Source organism: Tamandua tetradactyla, chromosome 2 (genome assembly GCF_023851605.1).
Source record: "Tamandua tetradactyla isolate mTamTet1 chromosome 2, mTamTet1.pri, whole genome shotgun sequence".
NCBI lineage: Eukaryota > Metazoa > Chordata > Mammalia > Pilosa > Myrmecophagidae > Tamandua > Tamandua tetradactyla.
In genome coordinates, this window is record NC_135328.1 from 18,517,577 (window position 1) to 18,533,803 (window position 16,227).

Below are 16,227 nucleotides of genomic sequence, written 5' to 3' on the forward strand. Positions count from 1 at the left end.
AATCCATGAACACAGTATGCTCTTCCATCTATTTAGGTCTTCTGTGATTTCTTTTAACAGTTTTTTGTAGTTTTCTTTGTATAGGTCTTTTGTCTCTTTAGTTAAATTTATTCTTAAGTAATTTATTCTTTTAGTTGCAATTGTAAATGGGATTCGTTTCTTGATTTCCCCCTCAGCTTGTTCATTACTAGTGTATAGAAATGCTACAGATTTTTGAATGTTGATCTTGTAACCTGCTACTTTGCTGTACTCATTTATTAGCTCTAGTAGTTTTGTTGTGGATTTTTCCAGGTTTTCGGCATATAGTATCATATCGTCTGCAAACAGTGATAGTTTTACTTCTTCCTTTCCAGTTTTGATGCCTTGTATTTCTTGTTCAGACAAGAACAATTAGACAAAATTGCTCTGGCTAGAACCTCCAACACGATGTTGAATAATAGTGGTGATAATGGACATCCTTGTCTTGTTCCTGATCTTAGGGGGAAAGTTTTCAAATTTTCCCCATTGAGGATGATACTAGCTGTGGGTTTTTCATATTCCCTCTATCATTTTAAGGAAGTTCCCTTGTATTCCTATCCTTTGAAGTGTTTTCAACAGGAAAGGATGTTGAATCTTGTCAAATGCCTTCTCTGCATCAATTGACATGATCATGTGATTTTTCTGCTTTGATTTGTTGATATGGTGTATTACATTAATTGATTTTCTTATGTTGAACCATCCTTGCATACCTGGGATGAATCCTACTTGGTCATGATTCTTTTAATGTGTTGTTGGATACGATTTGCTAGAATTTTATTGAGGATTTTTTCTCTCTATATTCATTAGAGAGATTGGTCTGTAGTTTTCTTTTTTTGTGATATCTTTGCCTGGTTTTGGTATGAGGGTGATGTTGGCTTCATAGAATGAATTAGGTAGTTTTCCCTCCACTTCGATTTTTTTGAAGAGTTTGAGGAGAGTTGGTACTAATTCTTTCTGGAACGTTTGGTAGAATTCACATGTGAGGCCATCTGGTCCTGGACTTTTCTTTTTAGGAAGCTTTTGAATGACTAATTCAATTTCTTTACTTGTGATTGGTTTGTTGAGGTCATCTATGTCTTCTTGAGTCAGAGTTGGTTGTTCATGTCTTTCCAGGAACCCGTCCATTTCATCTAAATTGTTGTATTTATTAGCGTAAAGTTGTTCATAGTATCCTGTTATTACCTCCTTTATTTCTGTGAGGTCAGTAGTTATGTCTCCTCTTCCATTTCTGATCTTATTTATTTGCATCCTCTCTCTTCTACTTTTTGTCAATCTTGCTAAGGGCCCATCAATCTTATTGATTTTCTCATAGAACCAACTTCTGGTCTTATTGATTTTCTCTATTGTTTTCATGTTTTCAATTTCATTTATTTCTGCTCTGATCTTTGTTATTTCTTTCCTTTTGCTTGCTTTGGGATTAGTTTGTTGTTCTTTCTCCAGTTCTTCCAAGTGAACAGTTAATTCTTGCATTTTTGCCTTTTCTTCTTTTCTGATATAGGCATTTAGGGCAATAAATTTCCCTCTTAGCACTGCCTTTCCTGCATCCCATAAGTTTTGATATGTTGTGTTTTCATTTTCATTCACCTCGAGGTATTTACTAATTTCTCTTGCAATTTCTTCTTTGACCCACTTGTTGTTTAAGAGTGTGTTGTTGAGCCTCCACGTATTTGTGAATTTTCTGGCACTCTGCCTATTATTGATTTCCAACTTCATTCCTTTATGATCCAAGAAAGTGTTGTGTATGATTTCAATCTTTTTAAATTTGTTGAGACTTGCTTTGTGACCCAGCATATGGTCTATCTTTGAGAATGATCCATGAGCACTTGAGAAAAAGGTGTATCCTGCTGTTGTGGGATGTAATGTCCTATAAATGTCTGTTAAGTCTAGCTCATTTATAGTAATATTCAGTTTCTCTATTTCTTTATTGATCCTCTGTCTAGATGTTCTGTCCATTGATGAGAGTGGGGAATTGAAGTCTCCAACTATTATGGTAGATGAGTCTATTTCCCTTTTCAGTGTTTGCAGTGTATTCCTCACGTATTTTGGGGCATTCTGGTTCGGTGCATAAATATTTATGATTGTTATGTCTTCTTGTTTAATTGTTCCTTTTATTAGTATATAGTGTCCTTCTTTGTCTCTTTTAACTGTTTTACATTTGAAGTCTAACTTGTTGGATATTAGTATAGCTACTCCTGCTATTTTCTGGTTGTTATTTGCATGAAATATCTTTTCCCAACCTTTCACTTTCAACCTATGTTTATCTTTGGGTCTAAGATGTGTTTCCTGTAGACAGCATATAGAAGGATCCTGTTTTTTAATCCATTCTGCCAGTCTATGTCTTTTGATTGGGGAATTCAGTCCATTAACATTTAGTGTTATTACTGTTTGGATAATATTTTCCTCTACCATTTTGCCCTTTGTATTATATATATCATATCTGAGTTTCCTTCTTTCTACACTCTTCTCCATACCTCTCTCTTCTGTCTTTTCGGTTCTGACTGTAGTGCTCCCTTTAGTATTTCTTGCAGAGCTGGTCTCTTGGTCACAAATTCTCTCAGTGACTTTTTGTCTGAGAATGTTTTAATTTCTCCCTCATTTTTGAAGGACAATTTTGCTGGATATAGGAGTCTTGGTTGGCAGTTTTTCTCTTTTAGTGATTTAAATATATCATCCCACTGTCTTCTAGCCTCCATGGTTTCTGCTGAGAAATCTACACATAGTCTTATTGGGTTTCCCTTGTATGTGATGGATTGTTTTTCTCTTGCTGCTTTCAAGATCCTCTCTTTCTCTTTGACCTCTGACATTCTGACTAGTAAGTGTCTTGGAGAACGCCTATTTGAGTCTAATCTCTTTGGGGTGCGCTTCACTTCTTGGATCTGTAATTTTAGGTCTTTCATAAGAGTTGGGAAATTTTCAGTGATAATTTCTTCCATTAGTTTTTCTCCTCCTTTTCCCTTCTCTTCTCCTTCTGGGACACCCACAACATGTATATTTGTGTGGTTCATATTGTCCTTGAGTTCCCTGATACCCTGTTCAAATTTTTCCATTCTTTTCCCGATAGTTTCTGTTTGTTTTTGGAATTCAGATGTTCCATCCTCCAAATCACTAATTCTATCTTCTGTCTCTTTGAATCTATCATTGTAGGTATCCATTGTTTTTTCTATCTTTTCTACTTTGTCCTTCACTTCCATAAGTTCTGTGATTTGTTTTTTCAGTTTTTCTATTTCTTCTTTTTGTTCAGCCCATGTCTTCTTCATGTCCTCCCTCAATTTATTGATTTGGCTTTTGAAGAGTTTTTCTATTTCTGTTCGTATATTCAGCATTAGTTGTTTCAGCTCCTGTATCTGATTTGAACTATTGGTTTGTTCCTTTGACTGGACCATATTCTCAATCTTCTGAGCGTGGACCGTTATCTTCTGCTGCTGGCGTCTGGGCATTTAGTCAGATTTCCCTGGGTGTCGGACCCAACAAGGTTGTAAGATTTTTCTGTGAAATCTCTGGGTTCTGTTTTTCTTATCTTGCCCAGTAGGTGGCGCTCGTGGCACAGGTTTGTCTGCAGGTCCCACCAGTAAAAGGTGCTGTGGGTCCTTTAACTTTGGAAAACTCTCGCCGTCCGGGAGGTTCGCTAGCCGAAGCGGCTTGGAAGAGTGCGAGCCGGCCCGGGGTCCGAACGCGGGGAGGGTCGCTGGCCGCAGCAGCCCGGGAAAGCGCCTGTCCGAGTTTCCCAGTCGGCCCGGGGCGACAAGCGTGGCGGGAGGGCGCCAGCGGCAGCGGCCCGCCTGGGAGAGTGCACGTTCCCGGGGAGTCACGGGTTTGGAAGGGGCCCCTCCCCCCGTCGCCGTTCTCCGCGGCCTGGGGATTTCCGATCCAATTCTCTCAGTTGGTCCGGGGGGCCGTGCGTGGTGTGGGCACCAGCCGCCGCGGTTTGAGGGGACCGCCTGTCCAATTCTCCCAGCCGCCCCGGGAAGGGGGAAGGGAGTGACTCCGGCCACTTGCCGCCCTGCCCGGTGAAGCCCGCACCCCTTGGCGATCTCACCAGAGCGTGTTCTCTCAGCCAGCCAGCCGTTCCAGGATGGGGTACGCTGTCTTTTTTATCTCTGTCGTGGCTTTGGGAGCTGTTCTGTATTGTTTCTACTCCCCTAGTAGCTGTCTTGGAGGAGAAACTAAGATCTGCATGTCTTACTAAGCCGCCATCTTCTCCGGAAGTCTCCTGAATGTTCCCTTTTGACCCTACACACCTCTGATTCCAAAGATGGTAGTCCTAGCAAGAGCCATCTCCACCCAAGCGACATTTCCACAGTTTACCATAAGATGCTTTTCTCAACACAGCATATATTTTGTGTCATTTTCCAGACCACCTCGTCATGGCATGGTCCAGGACCCCCAGGCTTTGTGCCACATGATGATAATAACATCTTCCTTGTCAGTTTCCCTGAGAAGTGACATTATATTACCGTAGACTAAACATTTTTTATAATAGTGCCTGGATGCACTAGTACTCTGAGCCTTGTAGAATTTTACATTTTTTTCCTCCATGGGTCATGGGCTCTGACAATCATTCTAAAATAATGACCGACTCTGGACTGAACATGCTGTCATTTCCAGAAACTACCAAAGATAGCATCTTGTCCTGCTGCAGTGTGTTGTTTTGCACAGGCAAAAGGTTAATCTCTTGTTTGTGATGTGCTTTTCTTTCACAAACTCTATCCTTCTTTACAAATAATATGAACTGGTCTAGGCTGTCACTGATGTGTGTAGCTGGCCAAGCTCTTTGTGTTTGAATCTTTGGGTTTAGAAATTGCATGGAGCACAATTTCTAAACCAATACCATGCTGTAATAATTTACTCTTAAAACAAGACCAAACAAAAAAAGCTTCACGTTCTAATCTATCTCACAGTGTGTGAAAGTAGATTTTACAGGTTTGCACACTTTATAGAGGAGGAAGTATAAAAAAGCAATTTGTATGGAGACAACAGCCTGTTAATATGTATCAAAATCTTGAAGACTTTACCTCCTATTTGATCTCAGAAGTACACTTGTAATAATCTGTCCTAAGGAAATAATCATGAATCATGGATGTCACAGAGATTTTGATGCAAGCTGATTTATCACAAAATTAACAATAATGAAACCTAGAAACCCCTAATATTTTAAAAGTGTATTCATTTTTAATTGTGGTAAAATATGCATAACATAAAAATAACAACTGCTTTAAGTGAAACAATTCTTTGGCATTAAGCACATTGACAATACTGTGAAACTGTCACCGTTACCTATTTCCAGACTATTTTCATCATCCTAAATCAAAACTCATACTTATTTAGCAGTAGCTCCCCATTCCCACATCCTGCCACCCCTGATAAATATTATTCTGTTTTCTGTCTCTATGAATTTGCTTTTTCGCAGTATTTCATATAAGAGAAATTAAACAATATTGGTCCTTCTGGTCTGGCTTATTTTATTCAGCGTAATGTCTTTGAGTTTCATCTGTGTCGTAGCACATACCACCACTTCAATTCTTTTTATGCCTGAATAATAGTTCATCATGTAGATATACTACATTTTGTTGATCCATTCAACTATTGATAGAAACTTGGATGAATCCCTTCATATTAAACTACAGGGGAGATGTTTAAATTTTATTGTCCATTTATAGAGTAGAATACTATGCATCCATAAAAAATGATACTGCAGAAAAATATTTAATCCCTTGGGGAAATATTCAAGGTAGATAATTAAGAGGTTGGAAGGGAGTGGGTTCAAAACCAGATATAACCTGTTTCCCTAAACTTTATCTGACTGTGAATACAGATGGCAAATACTAAGAACCAAATGTCACTATCTATTGCTGCCACCTGTTCCCTGAGGATTCTAGCATCCCACAATCTTTCCTGGCTAAGCCTGGGATTGCTGTCCAAGATTGTGCCAGTTTGAAAGTATTATGTACCCCAGAAAAGCCATGATTTAATCCAAATCCAATCTTGTAGGAACAGCTGCTTCTTTTAATCCTGATTCAATACCGTAGGTTGGAATCTTCTGATTAGATTATCTCCATGAAGATGTGATGTGCCCAACTGGGGGTACTAACTTTCGATTAGATGGAGATGTGACTCCACCCATTCCAGGTGGGTCTTTATTAGATTACTAGAGTCTTTAAAAGCAGAAACCTTTTGGAGAAATGCGAGAAATAACAAAGCTTAGAGAAATAACAGAAACAACAGAGCCGACAGAAACTTCAGAGCAGAGCTGACAGTCAGGAAACAGAGACACAGATGCTTGAAGGTGTTTGGAGCCCAGCAGACATCACCATTAGATGTTAAGCAAGCCAGAACCTGGAGAGAGCCAGGGGAAGCCAAGAGATGAAAGCCAGCCCCAGAGAAGCAAAGTGAGGAACCCCCACAGAGACAGAGATGGAAAGCAATAGAGCCCAGGAGCGAGGGACCAGCAGATGCCAGCTGCATGACTACCCAGCTGACAGAGCTGTTCCTGACCCATTGGCCTTTCTTGAATGAAGGTAACCTCTTGTTGATGCCTTAATTTGGACAGTTTCACTTCCTTAGAACTGTAAACTTGTAACTCATTAAACTCCTTTTTATAAAAGCCATTCCTGTTCTGGTATATAGCATTCTGGCAGCTTGCAAACTAACACAAGTCTCGTGAAGCAGTTTCCTGGCTCTAGTAACCCAGAAAGTCTGCATCTGTCTCTTCATAAATGCGAACCATGCACATCCATTTCTTCAAGCAGAGTAGCTACTTAAGGGTACCTCACCCATTCCATTGTGAGCGTTGCTGCCATGGGAGATGCTGATATCTGGGCCACTGGTACATTCTCTGAACAGACAGTGAAGGAGCCCTGCTCCCAAACCTGATATCTCACTTTGTCCCCTAGGCATCAGGCAGTGCCACTGTGTCATAAGTTTCCAGCTGTAGCCTTTCTTTCCACAGGGCTCAGACATGAATCCATGCTCTTGTGGAAGGACCAATATCTATGGCAGACATCCTCATCTCCCCTATCCTATCCTCATTTTTCTTTCCTCTTTCTCCATGTATGGAAAATATCTTTTGTGGGATATCTGCCTCACTAATGTCTCAGATCTGCCAGATATATTGCTCTCATGGAGATTGATACCTCTGATCACCCCATTCAAACTCTGCAGCACAGACATAGAATTTGATAACATTTTGGAAATATGTATATGTGACTATAAAACTGTATGCTAAGAAAGAGACAGTAAATATATGTACAAAATCAGTCTTCGTCTCTGGGTGTTGTGATTAAAAAGACACCTTTTCCACTGAGCTTATATTACTTTGATCATCAGGAAAAAGTAAATTACCTTTCAAGATTGCATTGAGATATTGAAGTGTAGAGATGAAATAAAGAATTCTTCTTGCAAAGGTAAAACTAATAATTTCTTATTCCATAATGTGAAAACTGATTATATTCACATAAAACTAAAGTCTCACATCACTTCTCAGCAGAATTGATTGAAATAATATTGAGAGTTGCTCTTTCTAAACACTTGATTATTTTCACAACACATCCTATGTGATTGTCACTAATGCCAAGCCTTGGGGGTTAGTATGATTACGATCATGATTCACTGGTGGGTCTTGTTTAGGGAAATATATTTCCAGATTGAGTGCTCTGAATACTTTTTTTCTGATTGTAGCTAATATATTAAATTTTTCATGATAGAAAATAAATGTGTGTCCTTATTTTCTGTTTCAGAGCTATCTTTTCTATACATACTTGTGGAGCTATCTTTTCTACTCAATGGGGAGCCCTAACCAGAATACCCATCAGTGGTTCTCCATCTCTTTGGTGCTTGTCCCATCAGTGGATTAAAGTATCTGTGCCCCACTCCCATCCCCATGCACTTACCATCACCAAAATCATCTCTCCCCACCGTTAATGATAAAGGCACAGACTCTTAGTGCTAAACGGGGCCTTAGATGATTTAAGCAGGTAATCACTCTCTTTTCAGATAACATCACTGAGATTCAGAGAAGTTAACTAACTTGTCCAATATCATGTAGTGGGTTGGCATCTAAACTTGTAACTCTTGACCCTGTCATAGGCAACCAGCTAAGTTAGTTACTCATAACCAAAAACAAAACCACAAGTTATTTCAAAATGTTCACAGCAAGAGCCATAATATATATCTTAATATGCCTGATATAATGCAAGGAGGAGGCTTCAGAAGTGAACAATCCAAGGCTTTAAGGTCCTAAACAGCTCTACTTGCCTGCCTGAAGGGGTCAGGAAAGCATCCAGAAGAAATTACATTCAGAGGGATGCCTATAAGTTGATGAGATGTCATTCGAGTGAAGGAGTAGGCTCGTGGGAGGAGTGCTCCAGGCAGAAGGGACAGCTTGGTGTGGACCAACGCCTTAGAAGGTACAGAGAATTTGAAGAACTGAAAGAGTTTCAGTAAGACTGGAGCTAAAGAGCTTAAGGTCGGGATGGTGAGAGAGCAGACCAGCAAGGCAGAGTGGCCAAGACTCGTGAAGTACTTTGTAGGTCAAGTGAAAAAGTTTAAATTTTATCCTAAGGGATTTAGGAAACCCAAACACTCCTGAATATCCTGTTTTACCTAACCTGGTGATGACGAATGGCAGAGAGAAACAGTGTTGATAACACGGAGCTAAGGAACAAGGGTGGACATGGGCTGTCAGAATTTCTCTATTTCCAACAGACAACCATTTCTTCTTGGCCCTTGGCTTTGTCGCCCGCCCTCCCTGAAATGCCAGAGATAGATGAGATAACATGAATGGAGGTCTATATCAGAGGAAAACTGAGCATAGAAAATTGCTTTCAGAACCATCATATCACCCTTTATCATTACTTCAGAGTTATAAAGAGACTATTTCAACCAATTAGCCCAGCTTTGATAATGCCCAAAACAGCACTCATGTATAGTCTAGTTCCACATAGCAGAGGTTTGAACATAGTTTTCCCTAAGATTTCTGACCAGCATTTTATAAGAATGACTTCATTTTCTGTCCCAATGTCAACTCTTTTGTCCCATTTCCCCAGAAGTGCACACCTACTCAACAGACCATGCGTCCTTATTTGCGGTTGGAAAACTGTGGCCAACTATACCATAAGTGTGTCTGATAATGTTGCTCCTGATATGTGATTAGTTAAATGTACCCATTTTAAAAGTGATTTTCTAGAATTGTATCTGCAAAGTGCTAACCCATCCACATACTCGCATCATATTCTCTTTATGAATAAAAGCTTATATTTGCAAAATAGGATACAGGGAAGCAAGGTACCTATATGACCAGGTTAGAGAAGTTTCCCTCTGAGACACTGGCCATCCCACATGGGGATGAACACATGGCCTCTGGCTTCACTAGCACAGTGTCTTCATTCTGTAGCCAAGGATTACCTGCACCAGAATTATTGGGGTGCTTATTAAAATTCAGGTTCCTGGACCCAACATCCAATCTGCTTGATCAGAATTGGGGGAACCCTAGTGATATGCACATTCAAAGATATTTCAGGTCATTCTTATGTACAGTAATGCTAAAGATGGAAATCAATCAATAAAGAAGCCCGTTTTGGAAAGGTACATCAACAAACATAGTGTAATAGATGCTGTCAGTGCCTTCCATTTTCCTTTGACCCACCCTCATGGCATTTACAAACAGTTCTGGAGCAAGTATTCAGTTTTCCTTTTCCTCTTCCTGAGGCTGTTCTTAGGCTGTAGCAAGTTGAATAGGCCATAGTTTTGGGGAGTTAACACTTGGAGCAAATCTCAACTGATGAAGGATGCTTCATGGTGAATAAATAGCCCAGCTTCTTCATTCCTCAGTGGAACAATTCTAAAAGGAGTTTGATGTAGTCTCCAAGGGGTCCCCAGCAAGAGAGAGCACCAGTTGTCCAGAGCCGTAACACATTCATGAATGGACTTTTCATTGGCTTCCTCCCTTCCCACTCTTCCTCACCTGTCCCCTAGCCTACTCCCTCCCATGGTTCCTGGGGTCACTTCATAAATAAATACTTGTCTCAGGGTCCACTTTTGGGGGAGCCAAAATTAAGACAAAGAATACATCTGGAACATAATCGCTTCCTATAAATGTAATTGGCAGATAATATTTGAAAAATGGAGAGTTAAAAAAATCTAAAAAAGAGATTTAATAAAGACAATGTCTTTATGCCTGAGAGCTGTGTGGTCCAGAGTACTTATTATTTAAGTAAAATTGAGTTTAATTTAGGTAATTTTATTTTTTTTCACATTGTGTGCTATCAACTCTGAGTATGCATACTCATGCTTCTGTGAAATCTAATACTTAAGGACTTCCAACGCAAAGTTTTGAGGAAAAACTTTGCAGCTTTTCCTCAAAAAAAAAAAAAAAACTTCAGATTTTCTGGAGACATACATTAATTTTATGTACACTCCATGGAATTTAGATCACTGGGAGTTAGTTTTCTTTTGTTAGCTTGTTCTAGTTTGCTAGCTGCCGGAATGCAATATACCAGGCTTTTTAAAAGAGGAATTTAATAAGTTGCTAGTTTACAGTTCTAAGGCTGAGACAATGTCCCAATTAAAGCAAGTCTATAGAAATGTCCAATCAAAGGCATCCAGGGAAAGATACCTTGGTTCAAGAAGGCCAATGAAGTTCCGGGTTTCTCTCTTAAGTGAGAAGGCATATGGTGAACACAGTCAGGGCTTCTCTCTTATCTGGAAGGGCACATGGTGAACATGGTGTCATCTGCTGGTGTTCTCTCCTGGCTTCCGGTTTCATGAAGTTCCCCGGGAGGCGTTTTCCTTCTTCATCTCCAAAGGTCGCTGGCTCGTGGACTCTCTGCTTCATGGTGCTGCAGCATTCTCTGCTCTCTCCGAATCTCCTTCATTCTCCAAAATGTTTCCTCTTTTATAGGATTCCAGAAACTAATCAAGACCCACTCAAATGGGTGGAGACACCCTCTACCTAATCCAGTTTAACAACTGCTCTTGATTAAATCACATCTCCAGGGAGATGATCTATTTACAGTTTCAAACATTCAATGCTGAATAGGGATTAGATGAAATGGCTGCCTTACAAAATGAGATTAGGATTAAAACATGGCTTTTCTGGGTTACATGCATCATTTCCAACTGGCACATAGCAAAAAAAGAATGCTTAGCAGAAACAAACAAACAAAAAGCATTTTACAGATTCATTTTTCCCAGGGCTTCATGTTATTTGACCTAATAAGAATTTAAACTCAGTGTTACTAAGTGTGTGTTGCACTCAGCTGACATTTGTTCAAATTCATCCTTGACATTTCCTTGAAGCCAGAATTTTGGTCTGCTTTATCCTCAGCTCTGAAAGAGGGCATCACAGTATTTTGGGGAAAGTTTGGATCTGGGGGTCTGACAAAATGGCTATATGACCTTCAGCAAGTTACTTATATCTCTGAGTTTGTTTTATCACCTATAAAATTGTTATAATAAGACCTGCTTCGCTGAGTTGTCTCTGAGGTGTTTAGCACCTGGCAGGTAGTTGCTCAGGAATCATTAGCTCACAAGACGATCCAGCTAGGATTTTGTGTCACTGAAGTTTGTGACCTGCAAACATTTGGCTGACTTTGGCATAGTTGTTGGCTCAAGGGAAAATTCAAATGTTTGACTTCTTAATCTCATGACATTCACAGAATTCAACTGTTTAATGCGTTATTTCTCATTGAAATGCATCTATTTTGACAAAACTGATGAAAAGACAGATAATTTTGAAACTTTTCAAATACAAGATGCAAAATAGCTAGTTAATGTTGTCCAGCCTGTTTGGGGGGTTGTGTGCCACCCCTTCTCACTAAGAACAGGCCCTGGTTATAGGAATTTTTCCTCTCTGAATTGGTTATTCCAATTTCATTGTGCAGTTGGACTTTGGCTGTTTATCTGATGTGTGTAATGCTACTGCTTTGTTTATTTCACTCCTTTCTGCTATAGAGAATTTTCATGCTGAGTGCTTTATGGCAAATTCTGCTTTTTGTTGAAGAGCATCCTTCATTAGTGAACGTGATTTTATAGCATCTCTCTCTAATCTCCTTCCAAAGTACTTTGTCTTATCCTGCCTCATCTACATGATTGCCCTGGTAAAAGTTTTATCATCCCTCTCTGGGTTCAATCTTTTGAAGCCTGGGGCAATATCCTTTTCATCTTCACATGCCCCAACACCTAATACAAAAGAGCGCTTTACACAGGTTATATGCTTATCTCTGGTTGAACTCTTCTAGATGCCCATTCTGAAATAAGGAGTTGAGTGCAGTAGTTTATCTGGGTGGTAAATGCAGAAAGTTTCAGTAGAGAGGAGGGAAATGGTACCACAAAGGGAAGGATGCTGTTGAACTGAAGAGCAGGTGCATTGTAGAGAAGTGGGGCTCCATCGCTGCTGGAGACATCTGGGAGGCTGTCTAGAATATGCTTCAAAGCTGTCCCGCCTGAGGGAGTTGGATTATTTGTCCTGGTTACTGAATTGTTATTTGAAGTCTACTCCCAGATGCATAGATTCCTGGGCACTTTGGCAGGACATGCATGCAGCCAGCATCTACCACCAGTCTCAAGAAACCCTCAGGCAAGACAGTTACTCTTGTAAGAAAATAGTGAGTGCCAAGGAGTTGTGGGAAGTCTCTGATGTAATGTCCAATAAACTCTCATTGCATGGGATTGAATAGAATTTGCCAAGAACTCTAAAAAATGTCAGATGGCCTTAAGACCTCTAAGCACTGATTTTTACTCACCTCCTGCATATGCATGTCATCAGCAGTATCAACTCTGGCAGCACTGAATGGTTTGGGGGCAATGTCACTTTTAAAAGCAGCAACAAGGCACTTTTTCTTCTGACTCCATCACATTATTGGTATGTCTTCCATAATCTGGTTGTTATAGATGGAACAAATAAAAGTACTTTTCATTTTTTAACCAAGCTACATGAGATATCAGTAGAGACAATAGGGAAAAAAAAAACTTCACGGTCCTTTGGAACCAGCCCTGGGCCAGGAAGCAGGGGAGCTGGGTTTGCAACTTCGTTCCTGTGACCTTGCAGCTGTGTGACTTTGCAGAAATCACTATGAACTGTCTCTGTCTCCTTTTGCTCATCTGCAAAATGTACAGATTGAATCCTAAGGTTTCTTCCAGCTTCAAGAATGATTATCCTAGGAAATAAGGAGTAGGATTTGCACCTTATCATGTAGACCAAGTCGTGCTTGGGAGAAAATAATATAGATATAGATATGTGTTTAAATGCACATGTCTATTTCTGCACATACATATCTATCCATCCTAGATGGAAGAGTCATTTTTACTCCAAAATGAGAAAACAAACTTTTATGGCTCTCAAAATATGTCCTTTTCAAATGATTTTTTTTTGCTTGAATGCAAATGTTATCCTCTCCCATTTATAAGTAAGAATATATTTTCCAAGTAGAGAAAAAGGAATCTGAGAGAGAGGGACAAATCTTTCTTTCTCTTATGACTGATATGACAAATTGGTCTGTAAAAACGTGCAGCAGTTGAAAATTTCTCTGAACAGACCTTAAGATTGCTTCCCTGTGTGTTGCAAGTTTTCCTTGATTTCCCATTTGTCTTCAAATGCTCAGCATGATTACACAGGGCATCATCAATATGAAGTGAACTTAATAAAAATTTTTAAAATGGTTAAAAATAGAAAGCAAATGTGTAAATGCATATACCACAAACAACAATGATGACTGTCAGACTCCCAGTTGCAACAAAAAATGGAGTCACTAATGCTTGTAAAATCCTTTGGACCTAGGTTGGGCCATGATGACTCAGCAGGTAGAGTTCTCACCTGCCATGCAGGAGACCCAGGTTTGATTCCCAGTGCCTGCCTGCTCATGCAAATAATAATAATAATTATTATTATTATCCTATGAGCATAGAAAAGGCTTCATAAACTCAAGGCATGCTTTTGTTTCCTTCAAGAGGTTAATCCTGCCCTCCACCCAAGGTCTTAGCGTTGTGGTTCTCAAACATTGATGTACCAGAGAACGGTTAAAAATGTAGATTCCTAACTCCTTCTCTTAGAGATATTGAGTCAGGGAAGGTGATTGATTAGGAATCTTTACAGTAAACAATTTAACCAAATAATTCCAAATGCAGTTAGCAGGTGGATCTTGTTTTGAGAAAAACTACCTTAGAGAAACTCATATGATAAATGATTTTTTAAATCTCTTTTCCAAGAAGATATCTTGCTGATGCCAGAAATTGGGTGTTTCTAAACAGAAAAAAATCGTTGCTAAGTAATGCTTTATTTTACACAGGAAAACTGCCAATAGATATGAGAGGCTCGTCTGACAGTCATCATTGTTGTTTGTGGTATATGCATTTACACATTTGTTTTCTATTTTTACCCATTTTAAAAAATTTTATTAAGTTCACTTCATATTGATGAGGCTCCCTTCTGCAGCCTGTGCTTTCCTCCAGAGCAACCTGCTCTGTCTAGATGCCTTTTTTGTTCTGTACTTTTGTGTGGTGAGGACACTGTAGGTTGCTCTTGCACCACAGCAAAGGGGCAGGGTTGGGATGGGCAAAGGGTAGGAGTCAACTTGGATCCCTTACCAGAAGAGTCTCTTCTTGAAAGGAATTGGAACAAAAATTGATTCATTCCACCCCCAGCTACAAGGCCTGGGTTTTCCTGCTGAATTGCTGAGTGTCCTAATTTTGGGTCTTTAAATTTTTATGAGTGAACTGTATTTTCCCTGTGAGCACCACCAATACTAGAGGTACTCTTTCCTCCAGGACTTCAAAGCTACCCAACAGGGCAGAAGGGGATCCCAGCATCACTGAGACCACAGGGTGTTGGGTTTGATGTCCCCTTGAGGAAATAGAGTAGACCCCCAGAGACTCCCCACCACTGCCCACCCAGGACTTATAGGGAACATGCTCCCATACCCATCTCTCCCTCTCTGCCCTAGGATGGGACTGTGGACACACAATAGATATGCGTGTAGTGAAATCTTTTTCCTCTGTGGTTATTTGCTCTATCCTGGCTATTTCCCAGATTGTACTTTCTACAATCTGTAACTATGTTAAGTTTTTATTCGTTTGCTTTTAATTATGAGTCTCACTGACCATATGCTAAGCTCCATGTTGGACAAATACTAGATGCTCAGTAATAATCGGTTCAGTGAATAAATAGATAAACCCTTAAAAAAATCTAAACATCCAACACCTTTCATTCCCTTCCTCCCTAACCTTGTTCCCCTTGTAAGAAAAATGAAGGAGAACAAGATGGAGAAGGAACTAGAAGTGTTAGAATAGACTGACCTTCAGGATTAGGCTATCCTCTATCCTTTAATTGCACCTGCGTTGAAAGAGTTAGTGGATCTGTCTTCAAACTCTCTAGTTCTCTGGTTCAATGTTTCTCAAAGCCCAACTGTGGTTTGGATGTTCTTCATTCTCTGACCAAATGGACAGACTGCTCTCTTTCTTGGAACCCACCTTTTTTTTTATAGAAAGATGTTCTGTGAGCCTGAGATGAGGATTCAGGGTGAGGAGAAAATGGAGGTGACCATGGTGAATAGAACCCAAGCATCTCTTGGAAGCTTCCCTTATTAGGTTCCATGGCATCAGACCAGCCTGCCTCACCTGGGCAGATTCATCACTAATGGGTGGTATCTCAGCATATGTTGTGCTCACAGACAATTCCTGATGGAACCATGATCTACTTGTCTGGTGCTTCAGGAATTAGGGGAAGAAGAATTCTGACCCCATAAGAGAGTTTTAAAATGGAAGGAATGTTATGCAAGCAGGGAACAGAATACAAATTCCAAAGGAAGAGGTGGGAAAACCAGGAAAGCAGTAAGGACTGGAGAAAGACTTAGACAAATGTAAGATGCTTAATAAATGGTAGTTCAGTAAAAGAATATATAAACCCTTAAAGAAAAATCTGCCCAATCCCTTCCCTTCCCAAACCTGTATTCCCCCAAGAAGAGATGAAAAAGTCTTGGAGTCTTCCTAGAGTCCAAGGAGAGGTCCCAAATAGAAGGCCAGGGTTCCCAGCATACCTACAAATATATTTTGTTTGGTTCACACAGTACTTTAAATCAGAAAATTTTGCATAAAAACTGGATTCTGACACCTCTTGAAGAGCTGGAAGATCTGGCAATGTTGGGTTCATGTTCCAGCACTTTAGGCTCACAATCTCTCATGGGCCTGGAGAACAGCTACCCCTTTAAACAGAGCCTGTGG

The 16,227-nt window shown here is 40.0% G+C and overlaps 1 long non-coding RNA gene across 1 annotated transcript in view; it reads right to left on the reverse strand.

Moving 5' to 3' along the window:
* LOC143666782 (uncharacterized) overlaps nucleotides 1-15,507 on the reverse strand; it is a 68,143-nt gene extending 52,636 nt beyond the window's left edge. The window contains exons 1-2 of the long non-coding RNA XR_013167724.1: nucleotides 15,304-15,507; nucleotides 12,756-12,890 (exon numbers count right to left, since the gene is read on the reverse strand). This is a non-coding gene — a long non-coding RNA (uncharacterized LOC143666782). The remainder of the gene's footprint in view (nucleotides 1-12,755; nucleotides 12,891-15,303) is intronic.
* Nucleotides 15,508-16,227: the final 720 nt, after the last annotated feature.